The 24352-nt window shown below is 36.6% G+C and overlaps 1 long non-coding RNA gene across 4 annotated transcripts in view; it reads right to left on the reverse strand.

The window, feature by feature from the left end:
- Nucleotides 1-3076: 3076 nt before the first annotated feature.
- The window catches only part of LOC308652625, a 56502-nt gene continuing 35226 nt past the window's right edge, over nt 3077-24352 (reverse strand). Inside the window, exons 3-6 of one of the 4 annotated variants that reach the window (XR_014022840.1) lie at nt 19793-19880; nt 19047-19108; nt 7052-7126; nt 3077-5860 (exon numbers count right to left, since the gene is read on the reverse strand). This is a non-coding gene — a long non-coding RNA (uncharacterized lncRNA). The other 3 variants (XR_014022841.1, XR_014022842.1, XR_014022843.1) reach the window with 3 other exon arrangements.

A 24352-nucleotide genomic window follows, 5' to 3' on the forward strand; every position in this document is an offset into this window, starting at 1 on the left:
TTTAATATTTATTTTTTAGTTCTCGGGGGACACAACATCTTTGTTGGTATGTGGTGCTGAGGATCGAACCCGGGCCGCACGCATGCCAGGCGAGAGCGCTACCGCTTGAGCCACATCCCCAGCCCATATAATGATATTTTCTGACATCACTCTCAACTGAGAGAATTTATGATACCAGAATAGAAATGGAGAAGTAGATGAAATTGGAGAACAATGGAAACATTAAAAAAGAGAGAGAGAGAGAGAGACCGGAAGAGAAGTCAAGAGATTAAAAGAAGGGCAAGAGTTGTCCGAATTTTCATAAAGGGGCTTCCAGAAACCATGGTTTACTTAACTTGACATTACATCCTCACACAATTCTAGGCTGGGTTTTGTTTGTTTTTAATTATTTATTTTTAGTTTGTTCTAATTAGTTATACATGACAGTAGGAGGCATTTTGACACATTGTGCACAAGTGGAGCACAACTTCTCTTTCCTCTGGCTGAACATGATGTACAGTCACACAGGTAGTGTAGTCATACCTGTAGGATAATGATGTTCATCTCACTCCTCCACCCTTCCCATGTTTGTTTGTTTTTCTGTGGTGCTAAGGATTGAACCCAGGGCAAGTTGGCAAACTCTCCATTGCTGAGCCACATCCCTAGCCCTCTAGGCTGGTTTAAACACTGGATTCCCAAGGGCTTAGAAAATGCAGTCATCCAGGTTTTGTGTCCTATGGCTGTAGAGGGTATAATTCCCACCTCTGTATTCATAGATGAATTCATTAAGATAATTTTCCTACACAGTGCATTGAATATCTTAGAGAAGGATGATCTTTTTCTGCTTTAAACAAAGGTACTATTTGGACTAATAGTGGTTCTGTTATCATGAGTCAGAATGGCTTTATTAAGTTAAAGCCCCAACAAACTAACCCTTTCTTTTTTGTGCCAGAATTACTGGCTTGGTAAGTCAGAATTAATTAATCAGAATCCTTAGATTACCAATGTTCAATCAGTTATTTAATTGGATTGATGGAGAGGCAGCACAGAATAGTATCAAGGACCCAGTGTTGAGAACCCAAGTTTAGTTGCATCTGACGCTCTGCCATTTACTCATAGACCCTGCTGATGACCGTGTGAATTGGAAGGCAGTCAGGCAACATGTAATTGGTATTTCTTATTCCCTTTGATCTAATCATTGCATTTGAGAAATATATCATGATGGAGAAATCAGAAAGGTGGAAAAAGATTTATGTATGCACAAGGAAGCTCATCATTATGTGGTTTACAATAGTGAACAAACCAGAAATGGGAATGGTTACATAAATAACAAGATAAAGATTCAGCAATTGAATTACTATTTGTCAGGAGTTTATTACTTGCCATGTATTTTGCTGGGTACTAGAGATTCAGCATGGAGCCTGAGAGATACAGAAACTGACTTTCCTATAGTGAGAATTCAATGTCAAGTTTAAAAAAAAAAAAGAAAGAAAGAAAGAAAGAAATCAACCCCCAAACAGTATATACTATCTGCTATATAAATTACATATGTATATATATGTGTGTGTGTGTATATATAAAATACTAGAGGAAAGTACATCAAAAATGCTTATAATCATCTTCTTTGTTATAATAATTATTTTATACTTTCTGTATTTTCTATAATGAGTATGTTACTGTTAAAATTTTTTAATTATACAAAATGATATTATAGCAAAGATGGGGTAAGATAAAAAGAGAATGCTATCTAATAAATGTACCAAAAGTCAAGATCACTTCATGGTACAAAAATCCCTAGAGATATAAAGACAAATTACAAATTACTCTTTTGTGTGTTTTGATATCTATCATGGTGTTCTTTGCAAAGCCATCTTTCTCCTCAGCTTTGGGAAGATCTGTTTTTATGCAAGGAAGGAATGCTGGCAGCTCATACCACCCAGGTGACACAAGGGGGTGCACAGGCCCTGCTTCCAAAAGCTTCTTTTGTCTTCCTGGAAGAAGAAAATGCTATTTGCTTTGGTGACCAGTTAAAATGTTTTAATAGGCTTATGTATACAGTCTACAGCGTGTTTCTCACCTGAGGGGTCTCTGAGAGCATGGTCCTCCATACAAAAAAACCTCTGCTTCCCCACGTTTATTTCACAAGAAAAAAATATTGCAGGATGGTTTTTATTTTTTTTAAACACATTCATATTTATTCTTGAGAGCTGCCCTTTTTTTAAGCATGTGGACAGAACGAGAATCTATGGCAGGTTATCAAAATATTTTATAAACGATATACATGAATGTATAAGGTGTCACTATAAAATGCCACCCAAGTATTATGAGCATGTTTAATGTTCTAAGTTGTTATAGTAGCAGGAAATGAAAAATAAATTATGACTGGACACTCAGGAAACAAAATAAATATTAGGAAGTAGGAAAATAAAAGAAAATTCTAGGTAAAAAATAATAGAGAAGTAAGAAACAGCCATCATTAATAGTTTCTTTAGAAAATGAGAGAATGACAGTTCTTCAAACCATGATTCATTTTTCATTCCACAAAGAGACCAGGAACAGATTAGCATGCCATTGAATAGGGAAGAAGACATGACGTCTAATAAACATATGGTTTTAATTTAAGCAAAAAATAATTTATTCTTGTGACTCTAGACTAATATATTTGATTACCTCCCCCTGGGCAAAAGATGTCTCATTCCAAAAGATAGACTGCTCCCAAATTGATGTAAATGGAATTAGAGTTCATGAATAAAACAACTTGCTGAAATAGCAAAAGTCAGAAGCCCTCTCCACTAAAACATTCTGAGTGGCTCTTTAAAGCACAATTAGCAAGACTAGAAAATGCCTAAATGGCCAAGAATAGGGATTGTTAAACAAATTATGGCACATAAGTAAATTAGAAAATAACTATTTAAAATGGTATTGGCATGAAAAGACATTTAAAAGCAATTTATACAATGATATGTACAATATAGTCTAATTTTTATTTAAATATAAGCATAAATAGAAAAACCTGGAAAGATATGTGTCAAAACAGTAATAGTCATTATCCTTGAGAGGTGAGTGACTGGGTATTTGTTTTAGTGTCTTCTTTTTTTTTTTTTTTTTTTTTTTAGAGGGAGAGAGAGAGAGAGAATCTTTAATATTTATTGTTTAGTTTTCAGCAGACACAACATCTTTATTTTATTTGTATGTGGTGCTGAGGATAGAACCCAGCACCGCTTGCATGCCAGGCGAACGCACTGCCGCTTGAGCCACATCCCCAGCCCAATGTGTCTTCTTTATGTATATCTATAGTTCATCATTTTGTCTACAATGAATAAATACTTTTTAAAACAAAATAAAAAATAAGGACTCTCAAATAAAAGTCAGTACCTTTGTTAATTTAATAGATACATAAGTCTTTACAAACCACCAGAGATATGGTGACGATATAACCATTTGCCAAAAATAGTTCCACTTTTGACTTCTGTTCCACTATTAATAGTGTCCTTTTCACTCTCAAAAGTTTGAATGAGCCAAGTGTGAGGATGTGTGCCTGTAATTTCAACAAGACTCAGGAGCCTAAGGCAGGAGGATCACAAGTTCAAGGGCAGCCTCAGCAACATCCTAAGCAATTTAGCAACTTGTCTCCAAATTAAAAATGAAAGGGTTGGGGATGTGGATTGGTACTGGGTTAAATGCCCCTGGGTTCAATCTTCAGAAACAAACAAACAAAAGTTTAAATGATAAGTCACCCTATAGGTGCATTTTTAAAAGTTTTCCCAGGAAAACTGCCTGCCTCTAATCCAAAGGATCCTGATCATTTTCTCTACAAATGTGCCAAGAGGTAAAACTGGTGCAGAAATTCTGAGGACGATATCCAGGTCACTGTGGGGCCAGGGTACATCCAAAGATCCACTTGGATCATAGTCAAGACAGAAAATAGTTGACCCCTTGGCTGGACTGCCCATAAGGACTGATTTATGCATAAAGCATCAGGAACAGTGACATGACACTCTACCTCCACACCACCTTCTAACATGTCTTTTGGGACAAAATCCTGGCACTTCCAGGATGGACATTAGTTTTCAAAGTACCACTCACTATTTCTGTACAATAAACAACCTACTGCTTTGGTTAAATTCTTTGTATTAGAAGTTTAGAAAGAAAGATAAAAAGACTCCAATAACAAGTAAAAATGGAAAACAGAAAATTCTTTCTTTCTGCCATGCTGGGGATGGAACCCAGGGCCTTGGTAGGTTCAGCTCTACCACTGAGCCAAACCCCCAGTCCATCATTGAAGGTTTTTACAATTAACTTAAGGGTGTCTTTGCAGACAAAGAGCACAGAACCTGACCAGGCCCCACAGTCGAGCAGAGCCATAGTGGAAAGCCCAGGCAGCTCTTCGTCTCTTTCTCTTCCCTACCCCCCTCTCCCTCTCCCTATGGATGGCATGGTTTCTTGTCTCTGCTTAATGGGGCACATTTGTATCATTCTTCTCACTCTGCAGATGTGCTTATTCTCCTTCTTCATACCCAGAGTCAAAGATGGCCACCCTAAGTGCCACTACATGTCCTCTCAGGTCCAGCTCCAGCAGCAATTAATCGGTACTAGCCCCTCTTGGCCCTAATAACCAAGGGACACACTCTCGTTGATTCAGTACAATGAAGGAATTGGTGCCTCCTGAGTAAATTGTCCACCACTAACTAATTATGGACAGAAAGGAGTAGATAACAGTACTAAAACGGCTCACCCATGTGGATTAGGGAAAAGGAAAGAAAGTCTAAGCAGACATCTCCCCAGGAATCTGTTAGTTTTTCCCTCCTTCTGAAAACTTGGCAAGTTCCTTTTTCTTCAGTGACATACTCTGACAACACAGGAAAAAAAAAAAAGGAAGACACTCTTGCCTACACATCAAAAGCATTGTGTCTAAACTTCCAATGAAATCTCATAGTTTTCTCCATAATTGCCTCATAGTTTTTTTTTTCCCCTTTCTTTTATTTTTTGAGGTGCTGGGGATTGAACCCAGGGCCTTGCACATGCTAGCCAAGTGCTCTAACCACTGAGCAACATCCCCAGCCATTTTTATTGAGACGGGGTCTTGGTTAAGTTGCCCAGGCTGGCTTCAAACTTGAGATCCTCCTACAGCCTCCTGAATAGCTGGGATACAGGCATGTGCCACTGCACGTGGCCCTGCTGCATATTTTCTTAATTCTATTGCAAACTTCAGAGGAAACTAGGACCATAAGTCCTCATCAATTTTCTTCTGTACCTTAAATCCTATAATAAGGGATCATGAGGAAGTCACAGTTCACCTATTTGAAGAGTGAAACGTTTTCACTTTTGCTTTTTTAAAATCCATTCACTCATAACATTTATTGCATTGCTATCATATGTCAGGACGTGTGCTTAGCGCTGTGGCAGAGATAAAACACGGTCTTTATTTACAGGGATTCACATGTACCTAGAAAATCAACCATATAAAAAAAATCGCTTTGTTACAATATGATATGACCTACAACAGAAATATATATAAAGTGCACATGGTGAAGAGAAAATGGGTCTAACTCATCCTTGAAGAAACTTTAAAAGACACGGAAAAGAAGATTGTGTATTTCATGTGGAGGCTGAAAGACAACCTTTCCCAATGGAGATGAAGGGGAAGATTGCAAGTTAAAATATCAATAATAATAGTTACCAATACACTTAGCATTTACTACTTATAGACACTCTGCCACATGCTGGGCATGGAGTATCTTGTTTAAATCTTGCAAACCAGGGGCTGGGGAAGCGGTAGCGTGTAGCTTGCTCAAGGGGTAGCGTGCTCGCCTGGCATGCATCCGGCTCGGGTTCGATCCTCAGCACCACATACAAACAAAGATGTTGTGTCCACCGAAAACTAAAAATAAATAAATAAATATTAAAAAAAAATAATAAATCTTGCAAACCAGCTGGTCTTCCTGTCACTGCACTCTCCATGGGTATCTCAGGGTCATTTAGTCATTTAGAATAAAATATCCTCAGGAGGACAGAACTATGAGTACATAGGAGTTTCAGTAAATGCCAACTGATGAACTGAAAACCCTCCTTGTAAATGTGCAAGTGAGGAAACAAAAACCCCTATACACTGCTGGTGGGAATAACTCCCTGGAAGACAATTGTCAACATGTATCAAAACTCCCTCCAGGACATTTGCCTTAAGGAAAGAATTGAAAATTTAGGCAAAGTTACTGAGATGTTCCTCTCAGTATTGTTCATAGTGACAATTTAAAACATCAAAAAATGTTGTCATAAAAATGCTGTTGTAGAAGTGTATGAATGGACATGACAATTTCTTAAAAAATCAACATATAAGCAGACAACTATTTTGTATGTATGTATATATATATATATATAAATACATTTATGTGTATTTAAGATATACAAAATTTTAAGTGTGTATATAAAATTTCAAATGTGTTTATACAGTATATGTTTGTGGATATGATTTACTTTATATATATATATATATATACTATATATATATATATATATATATATATATATATATATATATATGGGTATACAGATGCTTACAAAGTTAAATTTATATCCCAGTAAATTCATCATAAATTGAAAATATCACAAGTGGAAAATGCATGTAGTAGACCTAGCCTGCTGACATCATAGCCAAGCAACACAGTACACTGAAGCATATCCTCTGCTTCCCCTGGTGATTTTGAGGCCAAGAGCTACAACTCTTTGCTGCTGCCCCGCATCACACAAGAGACATCATACCACATAATACTAGCCTGAGAAAAGATCAAAATTCAAAGTACAGCGATGCTGGGGTTGTGGCTCAGTGGTAGAGCGTCGCCTCGCACATGTGAGACCCTGGCTTCGATCCTCAGAACCACATAAAAATAAATAAGTGAAATAAAGGTATTGTGCCCAATTACAACTAAAATAATAATAATAAATGTTTTAAAGTTCAAAGTACGGCTTAAACTCAATATATATTGCATTCCCACCATTATAAAGTTGAAAAACTAAGTTGAACCATCATTAGTATATGAAACTAGAAAGATGAGATGGGTGTGGTGGTGCATACCTATAATCCCAGCATCTTCAGAGACCAAGGCAGGAGGATTACAAGGTCAAAGTCAGCCTCAGCAACTGAGCAACCCTATTTAAAAATTTAAAAAAAAAAGTGCTGGGGATGTGGTTATAAAAAAAAAAATTGCTGGGGATGTGGTTCAGTGGTTAAGAGGCTCTAGGTTCAATCTCTGTACCCAACAGCAACAACAAAGAAAAAAACTAGGAAGATACATTAAAGCTTACCAGTGATTTTTTTCTTTCTTTTTTTTTAAGACAGAGAGAATTTTTTAATATTTATTTTTTAGTTTTTCGGCGGACACAGCATCTTTGTTTGTATGTGCTGCTGAGGATCGAACCCAGGCCGCACACATGGCAGGCAAGCATGCTACCACTTGAGCCACATCCCCAGCCCTTATCAGTTATTTCTCTGGTCAAGAACTGGGGAGTTAGATAATCTTTATCTTGGTTTATCTCTATTTACAAAAAGTTTTTACAATAAAATCACATTACAAATGTAAATAAAACAAAAATGAGAGTTTACAATGTCATTTATTGATAGTAACTAATAATCTAATAATTTGTTTAAAGTTACCAAGACAGAGAACAAGGTATCACTCACACTCAACATAAAATCATTAGTTACTTCTTTACATAAAAACAGAAACTCTGAAACCTGTGGTAAATTTTTGCATCTTTTGAACAATATTTTCATAGAGATTATTTACATATCCAAATTATGTTCTATTCCAATGAAGCTGAAGAATCCAAAAGGAGGTGTACTCAGTCTGCTACTTAGCAGTAATTGCAGTTTGGGTAAGTCACTTCATTTCCCTGACTTTTGGACTGATTATCTATGAAAGAAAGAAAGGGGGAGAGTAGGGATAAAGAGAAAGAAAAGTAAAAAAGAAAAAAGAAAAAGAAATAATCTTACCAGTTTTTGTACAGATGAAAAGAATATACCATACATACTTTATAAAACTTTCTACAGCAGGTGGTTGGAATTTTAACTAATACCAGATTAAGTCCTTCAGTGCTCTGAGAATCTTCTCATTTTTCCTAGAGCTTTACAGACAAATTATTCTCTGTTTTTCAATCATTACAAAACTTGTGAGACATTACCAACCTAGGAAAATTGCTTTGCTCTCATTAAGGGGTTGGACCATGGCTCCTATGGTTTTAGAGATCTACCTTAAAGAAGGAATTTCACGTTGCTACTTGAAATCTTTTGAGAGACTGATTCAAGCTTCTGAATACATTTAATTGCCCCCGTACATAAAGCTGCTAAGCCTGACAGAATAGTCAATAATAATACTCACGCTCATTTTAACTCTCTGGTCTTTCTGTAATCATGTGCCCAAGGATCCAAAACTAAAGTCTTTCTGCTCCCTAGAGTGGTCAAAAAAGTCAGTTATTTTAGTCACTGAAATACCTTTTCCGTCTAGCTCCTTATGCCCTCCTTAATATAGAAACCACTTTTAAACCTGCTGACGATGAGATTTTATTTAACCCCCATTTCATCTGTTGAGTTCTGTCTCTGTCTCAAACAGCTTCATAAGACACCTGTTTCCTGTACATTATTAGAAGCCACAATTTACAACAGTCATCTTCAGTTATAAAAAATCATTTTCTTTTAAATAAAATTCTTTTCTACTTTTCACAAGCATAGGCCTTCCCTCAGGTCAGCTTTTGGCAAATACTCATAAAATCATTATTAGCAAAACTGGTAAGCATATTCACTTGGAAAGACCCATAAGATCCTAATTTTGGAATCTTGATCTTTTGGCATCTCTGAATTTGAAAGATGATCTGAGAGGTGAGCTTATAACAGTGTGTTCTAATCTTCTCTGGGTCTATGACACCATCATGAATGTACAAGGACACACTAAGGGGTGCCCCCCTTTCCCACCCTGCCTGTCATCCACCAGCCCAGCCAATAGTTTCCATCTCTTATTCGCTATCCTTAACACAGAGTGGACAAGAATAGCAACTGCAAAGGGGATCTCGACTCAAGTGTCTTTGTCTATTAAACTGTACTCCAATAGTCACAGCATTCACTATTTTTATTCTAATTGCTTATTATAAGTTATTGTATTTGCTGGGCATGGCAGCACACACCTGTAATTCCAGTGGCACGGGAGGCTGAGAAAGGAGGCTTGTGGGTTCAAAGCCAGCTTCAACAACAGTGAGGCCCTAAGCAAATCAGTGAGACCCTGTTTCTAAATAAAAAACAAAAAAGGGCTGGGGATGTGGCTCAGTTGTTGAGTGCCCTTGGGTTCAATCCCTGATACCCCAAAAATAGATAAATAAATAATAAATTGTTGTATTTGGGGCTGGGGTTGTGGCTCAGTAGTAGGGTGTTTGCCTCGCATGCATGGGGCACTGGGTTCAATCCTCAGCACCACATAAATTAAAAAATAAAAATAAATCAAAGATATTGTGTCCATCTACAACTAAAATTTTTTTTAAAAAAGCTTGTTGTATTTGCTTCCCCTTTAGACAATACATTCTGCCATTGTTTTCCCATTATCTAAGATAGTGCTCACTACAAAGTAGGTGCCAAGTAATCATTTATTAAATGAATGAATTCTTTCTATTATGGTTCCCATTTTCATCAACAAAATTAATCAGTCAAAAGAAGGTGGTAAAGAGGGTGGCTGTATGAATCAACCCCAGAAAACACAGTTCACCAGTGCTAGGCAAAGTTTGGGCTCTAGAATGTGAATAAAGACCCAGGTCACATGCAGTAAATATTTCCAAAACAACAAATGAGTGATATTCTAGTAAAATGTTAAAATGCATTATGCTGGATCAATGTCAAGGAATCCGTCACACTCCTCTTATTTTAAATCCAAACAGGGGTTCCTGCCTTTGTTATCAACAATCTTACCTTAAGTGGGCTTCCAGAACCTCATAATAATAGCCAAGGTACATCGAACACATGAGAGGTAAACTCTCCCAGGCAATTTATTCTCTTTATGTAAATATGATAATGGTGTAAGACATAGATAATTATTATGCCCATTTTACAAATTAGGAAATAAAACACCTATAAGTCTAATAAATTGTCCAAGCTTCCATAACATATTAATAAATACAACCAGAATTCAAATTCTTTTCTATTCAAATCCAGAGCCCAAGGTCTTACCTACAAACTCTACCTTTACCATTTAAAATACAAGATTGGGACTGGGGCTGGGGGTCAGCGGTAGCACATGGCCTGGCATGAGGCCCTGGGTTCGATTCTCAGCACCGTATGTAAATAAATAAAACAAAGGTTTATCAACAACTAAAAATAAATAAATAAATAAATAAATAAATAAATAAATTCAAGATTACTGGGCTTATTTTGGTTTAATTCTGTTATACTTACAGAACATACTTTGTATGATTTCCATTTCTAAGAATTTGCTGAGTTTTATTTTATGACCCAAGATACTATCTTGGTTAGTAGTCTCTGCACAACAAATTCTGTTGTCATTGGATGGAGTCTAATAAGTTGGTTATTGGTGGATTGGTGGTTTTTATTAGAGCCAGGTGTTTAAGGGCGTTTTGCTAATTTTCACTCTATTTGTGCCATCAAGGACTGAGGTGAACCATGTATGGTGGCATGCACCTGAAATCCCAGCTACTCAGGAGGGTGAGGAAGGAGAATACTGAGTTCAAAGTCAGCCCTAGAAAATTAACAAGGTCTTGTCTCAAAACAAAACAGCCTGGGGACATACTCAGGGGTAGAACGCCCATGGGTTCAATCCTGGGTAGCACCCCAAAAAAAATTTTTTTTAAAGGACAGAGTTTATACATTGCCTCTAAATTATTTTGGAATACAAATAAGCTCTTTATAAAAATCGGTGGTCATTTTCTAGCTTTTTTTTTTTTTTAAAGAAAGAAAGATGCCGCAGTCTGGCTGGGCACTTGTCAAAAGACACTAACTTTATTTTTAGAACTACACACGCCAAACAAAACAGCTCCTCAGGAAAAAACCCTCAGAGCCCAACTGCCACCACCCGCTTCCCACAAGCCTCTCTCCCCAACACCAGCCTCTCCACCTCCCACAATCCTCCTGCTCTTGAGGCCGATTGGCTGGGTTGTGTGGGCGGAGCCAAAGAAGTCCCCCAATGAGCAGCTCCGTGGTCTGAAAGGTCAGGGAAACAGCCCAATGAGCATCACCGCAGAGGAGCCAATCAGCTAGATGTTGCTGGGGCCGCTGTGAGCCAATCATCAGCCGGCAGCTGGAAGTTTGCTGGCAGCTGGAAGTTTGCTGGGGCCCCTTTGGCTGTGGCTCTCAACAGAAAGAAATATTTTTTAGAGAGAGAGAGAGAGAGAGAGAGAGAGAATTTTTTAATATTTATTTTTTAGTTTTCAGTGGACACAACATCTTTGTTTGTATGTGGTGCTGAGGATCAAACCCGGGCCGCACGCATGCCAGGCGAGCCTGCTACCACTTGAGCCACATCCCCAGCCCATTTTCTAGCTTTAAAATTAATTTTATAGTCTCATTACTCTGTCTTCATTTGAGTATTACAGCAGAAAGAAACCATAAGTTCTGACATATGCAGGAAAAAACAAAGTAGTGTCACTCCAGGTACAGTGATACCCACCTGTAATCCCAGCAATTTAGGAGACTGAGGCAGGAGGATGGCGAGTTCAAAGCCAGCTTCACAAATTAGCCACGCTCTAAGCAACTTGGCAAGACCTTGTCTCCAAATCAAAATAAAAAAGGGCTGGGAATGTAGCTCAATGGTTAAGTGCCCTGGGTTCAGTCCCCAGTGCCAAAAAAAATAAAATAATAAGTCAAACTCTGAGAAGAAGCATGTCATAGGGGGGAAAAATCTCCCTTTAAGAAAGTAATCAGCTTCCATTAATAGGAAACAAGTCACTTGATAGTAGCTATTTTTTTCCTAACACTTTGTTATAAGGCTTGGTGCTGATAAGACTAAAAGTTACAGACTAGCTATCACCTAAGGCAAAAAATATTCAGCCAACTCTATCTCTGCCACAAGAGTAATATTACCCCTCAGAGGAGTTTTAGATAAAGTGACCTGGGATGATGGCTGTGACTGGGGTGTAGAGTCAGGAAGCAGATCAGTGTCTTGCAGGGAATAGGGCTAATTTTGTGGGTGCAGGGCAATGTTCTGGAGCAGTGGGACTGTCCCATGGTTTTGTCATGGTGCACTTGTATATGTTTGTCAGACCTGTAGAATGAGGATTACTGTACCTCAGCTGTACCTGAATAAAAACTATTTCAAGTGCCTAGGATATAGTAGGTAGTCAACAAGAGAAATACAGAAATTAGTTTTCACTTCAAATACTGTGTATATTCTCAAAAATGGAATAAATGTGTGGTCTAATGCATACAGCTGAGTGTGTCTAAATTTGACACTCCATAACTTTTTTTTATGGTCCCAGATTGAACTCAGGGGTGAGCTACAACCCCCAGCCCTTTTTCATATTTTATTTAGAGACAGGGTCTTGCTGAGTTGCTCAGGGCCTCATTCAGTTGCTGGCTTTGAACTTATGATTTTCCTGTCTCAGCCTCCCAAGCCACTAGGGTCATAGGTGGACGCCACTGCATATTTCAAAATACTCCATATTTTGAAAATTGACATGCTCAGTCTCATAAGAGTTTGGATATCTGTAAACCTTATTTCTGTCATTCCTCACTGATAGGATATTGGAATAGGATTCTAAAGGATTGTGGCCTGATAGGCTCTGCCAGTAGTCTCTAATATGGAAGTAGTAAAACTTCACACTCAGCAAAAATGTATTTAATAGGACTTTTTTTTAATTGAGAAAAAAATAAACTAGAAGGCAAAAAGATACAGTCATGATAAACTCTGGATCACAGTCATACTGGCCAGGGACATTTGAATAAATTAAAAATGATATTTCCCCACCATTCTTAGGGATTTTGAAGGACATGATTCCAGAGATATATATCTGTAGAGGCACTAGAACATGACATGTGTGTTGGCCACTGAAGCAGACAGCAATGGAAGAGGTTATATGGTGTGGGAAAATTTTGCAAAATAAAAGCTTTCAAATGTTATAAGTTCATTCACTGCAAATAATGGCAAAAAGTAAATGTTTCTCGAGTTCTTACATGTAACAGCAGGAACCTTACCAAATGTTTTACATTTATTACCCAGAAAAATCTATTGTATTGTTGCCTCCATTTTACAGATAAGAAAGTTGAGGCAAGTCTGTGATTCAGGAGGATGAGGCAGGAGGATCACAAGTTCAGCAATTTAGCAAGACCCTGTCTCAAAAATAAAAAATAAAAAAGCTGCTAAGGATGTAGCTCAGAGGTTAAGTGCCTGTGGGTTTAATCCCTGCTACCAATAGGAAGGAAGGAAGGAAGGAAGGAAGGAAGGAAGGAAGGAAGGAAGGAAGGAAGGAAGGAAGGAAGGAAAAGAGAGAGAAAGTAAAGAAAGGAGGTTGAGTTATTTGCCCCACACTATTAAAGTGTGGCAGAGCTGGAATTTGAGTCCAGTCCCAAATTTTCCTGCTTCTAACCACTACCCTATGATGAATATTTGTCAGTGGAAATGCTTTTGGTCATGTCTTCTGATAGCAGTATAGTATTTACTGAAGAAAACTATTTCTTTATTTAATATTGTAAAAAGACCTTTGAAGGATGGCAAGGCAGATGGATTAATATTCAAGGTGTTTTAGATTATTAAATAAGTGCCCAAGCTTTTGCATGTGTAGTCTGAGGTTTAAATTAAATATGGATATTTTTTCTTTCTTTCTTTCTTTCTTTCTTTCTTTCTTTCTTTCTTTCTTTCTTTCTTTCCTTCTTTCTTTTTTTTAAGCAAATAGAAAAACATCATGGAGGAGACTGGCAGCAAGGACTGCACTCACAACCTTCACACAGGGTACTTTGACCTTGCCTGAAACAGACAGGACCGGGCGGTAACCAAGGGTTGGAAAACTGTGCCTTGTAAAAATGGGATTGAACAAATCAGAGCCTTGAAAGATGGTTGAGCAAATATTAAGGTCAAGAACCCTATATGAGTCTTATTCTAAGTTCAATCCGACTCCTGAAAATCAAACTCTTTATTTCTTAAGCCTGACAATGATCCTACACTTTTCGAGGCCAATTCATGGAATGATAATGTGTCATGAGCCACCAGGACACAAGAGTCTTTATTATTCGATGGTTCAACTTTGATGAAAGAAAAGTTCTGAAGAATCAAGGTTACTCTCCTTTGTTCAAGAAAAATCGAGTTTATTTCAGAAACTGTACTTTCTCTGTTAAAAGGACCATGTTAAATTTGAGCTCACAATCATTCAATAAAATTATTTTCACCTTTCTAGAAGGTAAAAAACTAAAGTCTACAGTTTTTTCATTCCTGGCCTAATAACACTCACTTCGGCTCTTAAATATATGCAGCTTAAATATCTCCTTCATACTACTCTTTAATTTCTTTGTCTTTTTTGATCTTTCTTAAGCTCTGTATGGGAAGAAAGAATCACATACTTTTGCTGTGACATTATAAATAATCACATTAAGTGGAATAAGTTGACTGTAAACAGTTGAAATTAAATTTTACTACAGATTACTTGCAAAATATTTTTGTTTTTTAAGATATTTTTGCATTTAGGAGCAACAGATGCCAGTTTGTGAACCTGTTATGCCAAGTTGGAAAGAACTGTATTTGCTTCTATTGCATAAATGTTATCTTTTAAGTTAAATAAATTAGCAATCCTAAACTTGAAAATATAAATATGCATAAACAGTTACAAATTTCAAAAATTAATTTCCTTACCTAAAGGCTTAAAAAGAGCATGCTTATTCGTGATATTGAACCAGAAATTTATTTTGAAGCTGTTGATGATATTAGCAAGATAAATTTGTTACATCCATATATTAATATATTTTGTCAAGCAATATTATTATTTACTATCACATTGATTTTTTTGGGGGGGGGCACTGGGAATAGAACCCAAGAGCGCTTTACCACTGAGCTACATCCTCAGTCCTTTTTATTTATTTATTTAGTTAGTTAGTTTTAGTTTTAGTTTAAGAAAGGGCCTCACTAAGTTACAGAGACTGACCTCAAATTTGTGATCCTCCTGCCTCAGTCCTGGTATTATAAGTGTGAGTCACCATACCCGGCATTATGTTGATTGCACAACTCTATAAGATAAATAAAACAAAAACTATTACTTTTTTAAAAAATCACATTAACTTTTATCTGATTTACCAAAGTAGAATAGATTTCTTGCAAATAGCATAGCTAATAGAAAGAAGGAAAAATTTGGAAGATTTTTCTCCCACATTTCACTGAAGAAGAAATTAAGAGTCAGATTCAATGACTCTATCAGTTAGAAACTGGCAGAGTTGGAGTTGAAAGCCAGCCTGACTCCAAGAGTTCTGAGTTATTCTTTCAGAAATATCTAGTGTGGGCTGGGTGTAGCAGTGCATGCCTATAACTCCAACAACTATGTATGAGACTGAGGCAGGAGGATTCCAAGTTCAAGGCCAGCCTCAGCAACTTTGCAAGGCCTTAAGCAACTTAGTGAGACCCTACCCCAAAATAAAAAATAAAAAGGGGCTTGGGATGTGGCTCAGTGGTTAAGCACCCCTGGGTTCAATCACCAGCACCAGGGAAAAATATATATATATTACCTAGTGTGAGCCAACTTGGTGTCAAGCTTTCCTTACAAAATCCACAATACTATGGTGTTCCCTAACAAACAGAAGAAAAGACACAGACTTTCACAACTGAAAACATCCATGGGAATCTAGATATGAAGAAAGTCATATGGATTTCTTTAATCTTAAGGGAATGTTTAACTCACTACATAAGGCAGAATCTTTCTAACAGTTTTTTAGAAAACTGACCTTTAGTGAGTTGACCTACAAACATCAACTTTATAATAAAGGGCTTCCAAGTTAGATTTTTTAATATCTGCAACTGAAGTCATACATACAGTCTATACTGGTTTTCTGGGGCTATTGGGTCAATGTAACTCAAACTGGGTGGTTAAAAACCATAGAAATTTATTGTTCACAGTTTTGGTACCTAAGTCTCAACTCAAGGTGTTAGTAGAGTGGGTTCACATTCTGAGATGATGAGGATCAGAACTTCAAGGCATCATTATTGTGGGGTATGAAGGTTAATTTTATGTATCATCTTGAAGATTGTTTTAGTATGAGAATAACACTTAAATTAGTAAATTTTGCATAAAGCAGATTGCTCTCCAGAATGTGATTGGGGCTCATCCAATCACTTACTGGAACAAAAGACTGAAGGAATTCTCCAGGAGACAGACTTCAAATTTTATCTGCACCATCAAGTACTTCAGGTCTCCAGCCTGCTGGCCCACACTTCAAATTTTGGACTTGGAAACCTCCATAATTGCATGAGCCAATTACTTATATAAAATCATAAACAGCCCGGTGGAGTGGTACACACCTGAGATCCCACAAAGGAGGAGCACAAGTTCGAGGCTTTCCTAGACAACTAAATAAGACCGTGCCTCAAAATAAAAAATAAAAACGACTGAGATGTAGCTCCAGGGTAAAGCACCCCTGGGTTCAATTCCCAATATCAAAATCAATAAGTCATAAACACCACACACACACACATACACACACACACACACACACACACACACACACACACTATTTGTTCTGTTTCTCCAAAGAACCCTGGCAAATCCAGAGGAGGACATGATTCAACTGGTAACACCATCTTAAGGACACTCTAGTAAGACTGAAAAGAAATATACATTGTAGAACTTTAAAACCTGCACTCTGTTGCCACAGCACATCTTCTGTGGTGTGTTATAAACTAATATCTTTTTGTAAATCCTGTAATCATCTTCTGAATGATGGAATTATGTTGCAAATTGACTTACAAGTATCAAACAGATGTCTTTGAAATACACCATAAATTTTGAGGCCCTGTTTTGGAATTTTTTTAATTATAACATTCTGGAAACCTCAAAAATTGGAAAGAGCTGTGGTTTTTCTGAGCCTCTTAGAGACTCCACACAGTAGTTCCTTCTGCACCTTGAACCTCTCCCATTCGCTTCCTATTGCCAAGATATTCTTGCTACTTCCTTTTACATTCTTCTACTTTCTCTCCACCAGCTCATGTTTACCACCTGTTTTAAGACATCTTCCCAAATAAACTGTAAACTAACTTAACCATTGTCTAATTAATTACGTATTTAACCTGTGCTAGTATAAAAAATTCTCTTTGTCCTCCATTTCCACACTATATTTCCAAGCTTCCTATATGGTTAAGTGTGTTTTGTGACAAAGTTCTCTGCCAAGGCCTGTAGGTCAGATTAAGGAAGAATTGGATTCTAAAGGATGATGGGAAACTACTTTAGCATGTGGAGCAGGTGAGTGATATGATTCCATTTTTCTTGGAAAAATTGGACTGAGTGATCTGTAAAGAATGAATTAAGGAAGGCAACAATTTTGGATGCAGGAAGAAAAAAATAGGAAGATTAATTATTAATCCAGATAAGAGGATTGTAGCATCACCTGGAATTGTAGCAATTGATACTGAAAAAGAAAAAGAAATCCTTGGTAATCAGCTAGATATGAGGAATGGGGAGCAAAGAAGGTATCAGTCATGCCAGATATAAAAAGATGATCAACCTCACTCATACTAACATAAATGTAGATGTGATCTATAGTGAGATAACAATTCTCACCTATTTGGGGGAAAAGAATCCAAAATCTTGAGAATATGCTCTGATAGTAAGATTCAGGGAAACACTCTTGTATAATTTTAGTGATAAGTGCCAAATAATACAGCTTTTTTAGAAAATAATTTCACAGTATCACATTTATCCTTTGACTCAATAATTCCACATTTGAGATTCTGAGCCAACAATACATTGGCAATTACTGAAAATTGACACATGTACAAAACTATTCATCAAAGAAATATTTGTAATAGCAACCAAGTGAAAATACTAGAGCTGGCTTCTCTCCACTTGTGAGAACCAGCCGTGAAACTGTCAGTAATTTAGCAAGCTGGTTGTTAAAATACAGCCAGCATTGGAAATTAAATTACATAAACTTATAACAATTAAATAATATTAAAAGCAAAAGTAGGGGATGTGGCTCAAGCGGTAGCGTGCTCGCCTGGCATGCGTGCGACCCGGGTTCCATCCTCAGCACCACATACAAACAAAGATGTTGTGTCCGCCGAGAACTAAAAAATAAATATTAAAAATTCTCTCTCTCTCTCCTCTCTCACTCTCTCTTTAAAAAAAAGCAAAAGTAATAAGCATTCAAAATTCCTCATTTCCTAATTGATTTACTAGGCTTTATTAAGCATAGTAAGGTAATCTACATGTATTGTATTTGAAGGATTGCCACTGTACATCACTCCCCAACTTCACCTCAGAGGCATGGTAGGAGCTTGAAATCAGCCATGGTGGGAATGTTTATACCACAGAAATTTGCAAATACTCCAAATCAGGACTTTTTCCTTTGTAGAGAGCTGGTTGTGGAACACTGATCAACACACACCGAGGAACAAAGCAAACATCTGTCAGAAAGTGTTCTGGTTGAATAGCATGATGTAGCCACTCAATTAAGTGTTAGGAAACTATAAAAGGAAATAAAGCTGTTATTATACACTGCTATAAAAGTGATCTCCATGATATTCAAGTAAATGAAAAGAAGGACTGTTATGGTTACCATTTTTTTTATGTTTTTTATTATTATTTTTTAATGGAAAGCTTTTAAAAAAAGGTTTTTAAATGACCATATACAGAGAGAGAGGATAAACTGTGAGAAGATAGGGACAGATAAAGTGTAAGAACTGAGTATTTTGTCTTTCCTATGTGGTAGGTACTGGAGGGTAACCAAAATTTGTGAGCAGAGTCTCTGTACAAAAATATTTCAGCTAATACATGAAACAGTTATAAAAAGAATATTAACATTTCATAACAATTAATGGTATAACGGGCCTACTCTAAACAATGGCCATAAACAGATATTAATATCACAAATAAAGAGAGGACAACCAGACCTCTGTGCTTCCTGATGAAAATGCTCAACATTTCCCATGCAGAAATCTTGTCAAAGAATAACCTAAAAAAAAAAAAAAAAAAAAAAAAAAACCAAGCCAAGACTTTAACTCTAAGGACCATTTCACAGGAAACTCTGGGGACTGAGAAAAACTACAAGGAGAATGACTATTTCCTCAACAAAAATGTTTGGGGAGGGAAGATTCAGAATGAGAAGGATGAAGAGAAACAAAAGTTTATCAATCATTGCCACTTGGGGTTCTAATTGAAATCAACAGCAAATAAAGTACAATTTTGAAGCAATTCATGATATTTTGGTAAAGGTTTTAAGTGTCTTTAAAAAATGAAAAAAAAAAAGTAATGATTTTATAGATAACATAAAAAAATATATATGTATAATATGGTGTTTGGGATTCACTTCCAAAAACTCTCTAGTTTGGGCATGGCAATATAAATAAAACAAGATCAACTATGCTAATTGCTGAAAACAGGTTTTTTCCCCCTCTTTTAAAAAAATATTTTATGACGTTTTCATATTGGAATGATTTGAGGATCAAGTTAGGAATGGGAAAGAGATCTACAAAAAGGTAGATTAACAACTTTCACTTCTAAACATAATTTGAAGTATGTGATTATAGATTACAAATTTAGGATTTTCAGCCTATGGAATTCATGCATTTACTTAGGAAATAAAAATACTTTTAATGGAGAATTAAAACATACTGAAACCTGGTGTGGTGGTACATACCTGTAATCCCAGCAGCTCGGGAGGCTGAGACAGGAGTTCAAAACCAGCCCCAGCAACTTAGTGAAGCACTAAGCAACTTAGTGAGACCCTGTATCAAAGTAAAAATAAAAAGTGGCTCAGGGGTTGAGCACCCCTGGGTTCAATTTCTAGTACTAAAATCAAACAAACATACTGAATGCCTGTTATGTACCAAATACTAATCTAACTTCCTTAAATGTTATTTACTTAATCTTCATAATAACCCCATGAAGTACTTTTATTTTTTATTCCTCTCTTTTTTTTAATTAGGAAAGGAACGCACATGAAGTTAAAGTTTTGTCTATACGGAGTTCAAGCATTATAGTCAGGATTTGAATCCATGAAGTCTGGCTCTGTGAAATCAAGACAGCCCCAAGACTGCAACCAATAGAGCTCTATCCATAGATACAGATAACTTAATGCATAAAAGGGAAGACAGAAGAGAACTCTGAAAATAAAGAAGCAAAAAAGAAAGAGTTGAGACAAGCATAAATAAAAACAACAACAAAAGAGCACATTCAAGAAAGAAGGAGTGGCCAGTGGCATTGAAGGGTATTGAGAAGCTCAGGAAAACACATACTGAAATTAATTCTATCACTGGTATCACTCAGTTATGACCCACCTCACAGTTTTATTTCCTTCACAATCCTTTACTCTACAATAACACCGTATGATTGATTCTCGCTTGATAAATAAAAAAAAATTTATAATAGCTTCTACTATAACACATCTTGCCTTAAAATACATGAAATACACAAAGCCAGACATTCAAAATATAATTTAGAGAGGATTTTTCTGTGGTTAATAATAGAATTCGTTAGGATGGATAGGATTTATCTTAGGATTTTTTTATGTAAGGATTTCTCCTAATGCATTTAAAATATTATTCAATTTTCCAATCTGTCAGACAAGAAATTTTGAAGACAAATTTGCTGTATACCTGTACTATGATTTTCATACATTCCAGTGTTTGCTAAGATTACGGAGAATTTAAACTTTCAGGAAGAATGAAGCTTAAGGATTGTTAAAGAAAAACGATTAGCTTTTCCTACCACTCAAAGATTATCTTCTTTAAATTTTCAATCTTATTTTCAGTTTCAGTGAATAAATTGTTGGCACTTACGTTCTTCAGTTCTTAGGGAGAAGCTTCAGGTTCTCAAGAAATTTGTTTTTGATAAGGGTAGGAGCGAAGAACTTCATTTTCATCTGCAAATGTGCAGCTCTTAAGAAATTTTCAAGCACCAGATACATCACCATGGTGAGAAATGAATCGAGATTTTCCTATCAAAGAATCTATTTGTATCACTGGCATAATATTACTTTATATTTTAACTTTTGTAAGAGAACCACATCCTATGTAAAGTGTTTTGGGCCTGAATTTTAAAAACCTTTATGATAATATCAGAAAGACACTTACTTTCATATCTATTGTTTGCTTTAAAATGTTGGCCTTGGATTGGGGGTGTAGCTCAGTGGCAGAACATTTACCTAGCATGCTCAAGGGCCCTGGGTTTGATTCCCAACACTGAAAAAAATTCTTACTGTCAAATGCTGGACAAAAGATCAAGACACAGTTATCAGCAGACTGCCTCTAATTTAAAATTTTTTAAAAAATGAATAGAGGAAAAAGGTGGAATGCTTGACATTAGCTGCATGATCTGAGGAAGCCTGTAAAAAATCACCATGCTAATTGTCTGTCTTAGAATCTACCACGAAAAAAAAATAGCTACATTAGAGCTGCTAACCATAGGTTCATCATTCAGCACAGCTACTATTACACAGTTTGTGTTCAGTAAATCATTGCGGAACCAACAAATCTGTAAAATAAATGAAAAATAAATGAAAGCTATGTTTGCGATAGTATTGAGATGCAGAGGGCAGTGTGTCCAATAATAATAGACAAATCAAGCCAGGCACTGTTCCACGTGTCTGTAATCCCAGCAATTCTGGAGGCTAAAGCAAGAGGATAGCAAGTTTGAGGCCAGCTTCAGCAATTTAGTGAGACCTTCAGCAATTTAGCAAGACCCTGTTTCAAAATAAGAAAAAATAAAAAGTCTGACAATGTACCTCATTGGTAAAGCTCCCCTGGGTTCAATCCCCAGTACCAAATTAAAGAAAGTAACAATACCCAATTGTTTTAAATGGTTATCATGTTCCCAGCATTACAAATAACTCTAATAGCTAAATTTCACTAATGCCTGTCATGTGCTCTACTCCTTATCAGACCAATCCTAATCGAAGTCTCAAGAGTCAGCATTATTATCATGATCCCTCATCATTCTGACTTCTTTCATTCTTTTTTTTTTTTTTTTATACTAGTATTGAGCCCAGGGGCACTCTTCCACTGAGTTACATCACCAGTCCTTTGCCTTAAATTTTAAGATAGGGTCTTACTAAGATGCTTAGTAAGTTGTTTAGGCTAGGTTTTAACTTGTAATCCTCCTGCCTCAGCCTCCTGAGCTGCTGGGATAATAGGCTTGCACCACTGCACCCAGTTTTCTTTATTTTTGTGTACAATGAAGCACAGAGAAGTTAAATAACTTGCCCATAACCACACAGGTGGTAGGTAGTAGTTTCAGGCTTGGAATCATTTACATTCAAAACCAGCACTGTTAACCCCTAGGCTATTATACGCTCTATAAATGGCTAGAAAAAAATCTCCATTTGCTGCATTTATTAAAATCCTTCCAGTTTCTCCCCAAATCCTTTGGGCTTTTGTTATTACTAAACTCTTTCAAGGGTGTCTATAGAGTCTGTTTCAACCATCAGCAGCTTCATCTGTCATTTCTGGAAGATGTTTATCTCCTAAATTCCTTGGTTTTCAGGGCTAAGTAGTTGCATAGAGATCTGAGTAAGATAGTGTTCAAGTACATGGACTTTATCTTTAGTCCAGATTAAAATTCTGACCTTGCCCCTATACCAAGAATTTGTTAAGGGTCTGTTTATTATTGTCCCATTTGGGGAAAGAGTCAAATATAGTTAGAAGAGAGCAGTTATGTGCTGCTTACTGGTACCAACTACATTAGTTCAAGTTCCCTCTGCTTTTACATCTTGCCTCAGTCATTAAGTAGGTCCTTCTTCTAATGAGTGGGCCTCAGTGTCAATAATTCTTTACTCCTGATGAAACAATTCTGTGGCAAAAAGAGCCGTGAGAAGCTGACCCATTCTTCTGACAACTAAAAGAGAGAAGTCAAGACCATTACAATCTTAAACTCTAGTCCAGAAATTCTCAAAATGCAATCTGCATTCTCCTGGGGTCTCCAAGCTCCCTTTTAAAAGTCTGCAAGAACAAAGCTATTTTTATAATAAATTTAAGATGTTAGTTTTTTTCTTCACTGTGTTAATAATTACCAATGGTGTAAAGTCAACGGGCGGGAGGAGTGGTCCTTAGGAAGATTCAAGGACTGATATCAAACTACATTGGTAGTTATCACACACTTCACCATCAGACAGGCACATCAAAAATAAAATGCCAGTTTCTTTTTTTCTTTTTGACACCCAGATGTCCCCCTGGTGGCAGTTCCACCCCCATGGTCCTCCCTTGCAGGGGCCTTGAGGGGTCACACGTGGAGGTTTTCCTTAGGGGACACAGGCCATTCTTTCTTTCTTTTTAAAAAAAATATTTATTTTTTAGTTGTAGTTATTTTATTTATATGTGGTGCTGAGAATTGAACCCAGGGCCCCGCACATGCCAGGCAAGTGCTCTACCACTGAGTAACAACTCCAGCCCTAAAATGCCAGTTTCATTCAAGAATGTCTTTTATAGCCAGGAGCATTGACACACACCTATAATTTCAGTGACCTGGGAGGCTGAAGCAACAGGAATACAAGTTTGAGGTCAGTCTCAGCAATTTAGTGAGGCCCTAAGCAACTTAGTGAGATCTTACCTCAAAATAAAAAATAAAAAAAAGGGCTGGGGATGTATCTTGGTGGCAAAGCATCCCTGAGTTCAATTTGCAATTCCACCCCACACCCCACCCCCTACCCCCGCCAAAAAAAAAAAAAAAAGAGTAAGAAAAAAAAAGCAATAAAAATATTACTTTTATAAATCTAGACCCTTGAGTACATGTCTTATTAGCATTCTGCATAATGAAATGAAAAGTGTTCATGAAACACTATTGCTGCATACTGAAGTAACATGGTTATCTCTGGGAAAAAAAAATTGACACAATTGAGTTAGAGGGGGAATCAACCTGTTTTCATGGAACATTATTTTTGCTTGAGAAAAAGACCAGTAAACAAATGTGGATTCTCACATCAAGTATTTGGCAGACCTTTTTATATTTATAGGTAAACAAAAAGAAAGGGTATTTATTGCCTAAAATAAAATTTGAACCTGTAAGATAAAAAGTAACATATTTGGATGACTTTAATCTGTCATCATGAATTTGTTGTTGTTTTTTTCTTTTTTTCTTCACATTTACAGGTTTTCCTGACAGGATTGGTGGTGGTTTTAACAAAAAGATCTCTTGGTATAGTAATAATGAAATGAATCAGCATTCAGAAAAATCAAACTAAGTCAGTGAACCAACTTTTTTTCAA

The sequence above is a fragment of the Spermophilus citellus genome (assembly GCF_964194105.1).
Source record: "Spermophilus citellus genome assembly, chromosome: 7".
Lineage (NCBI taxonomy): Eukaryota > Metazoa > Chordata > Mammalia > Rodentia > Sciuridae > Spermophilus > Spermophilus citellus.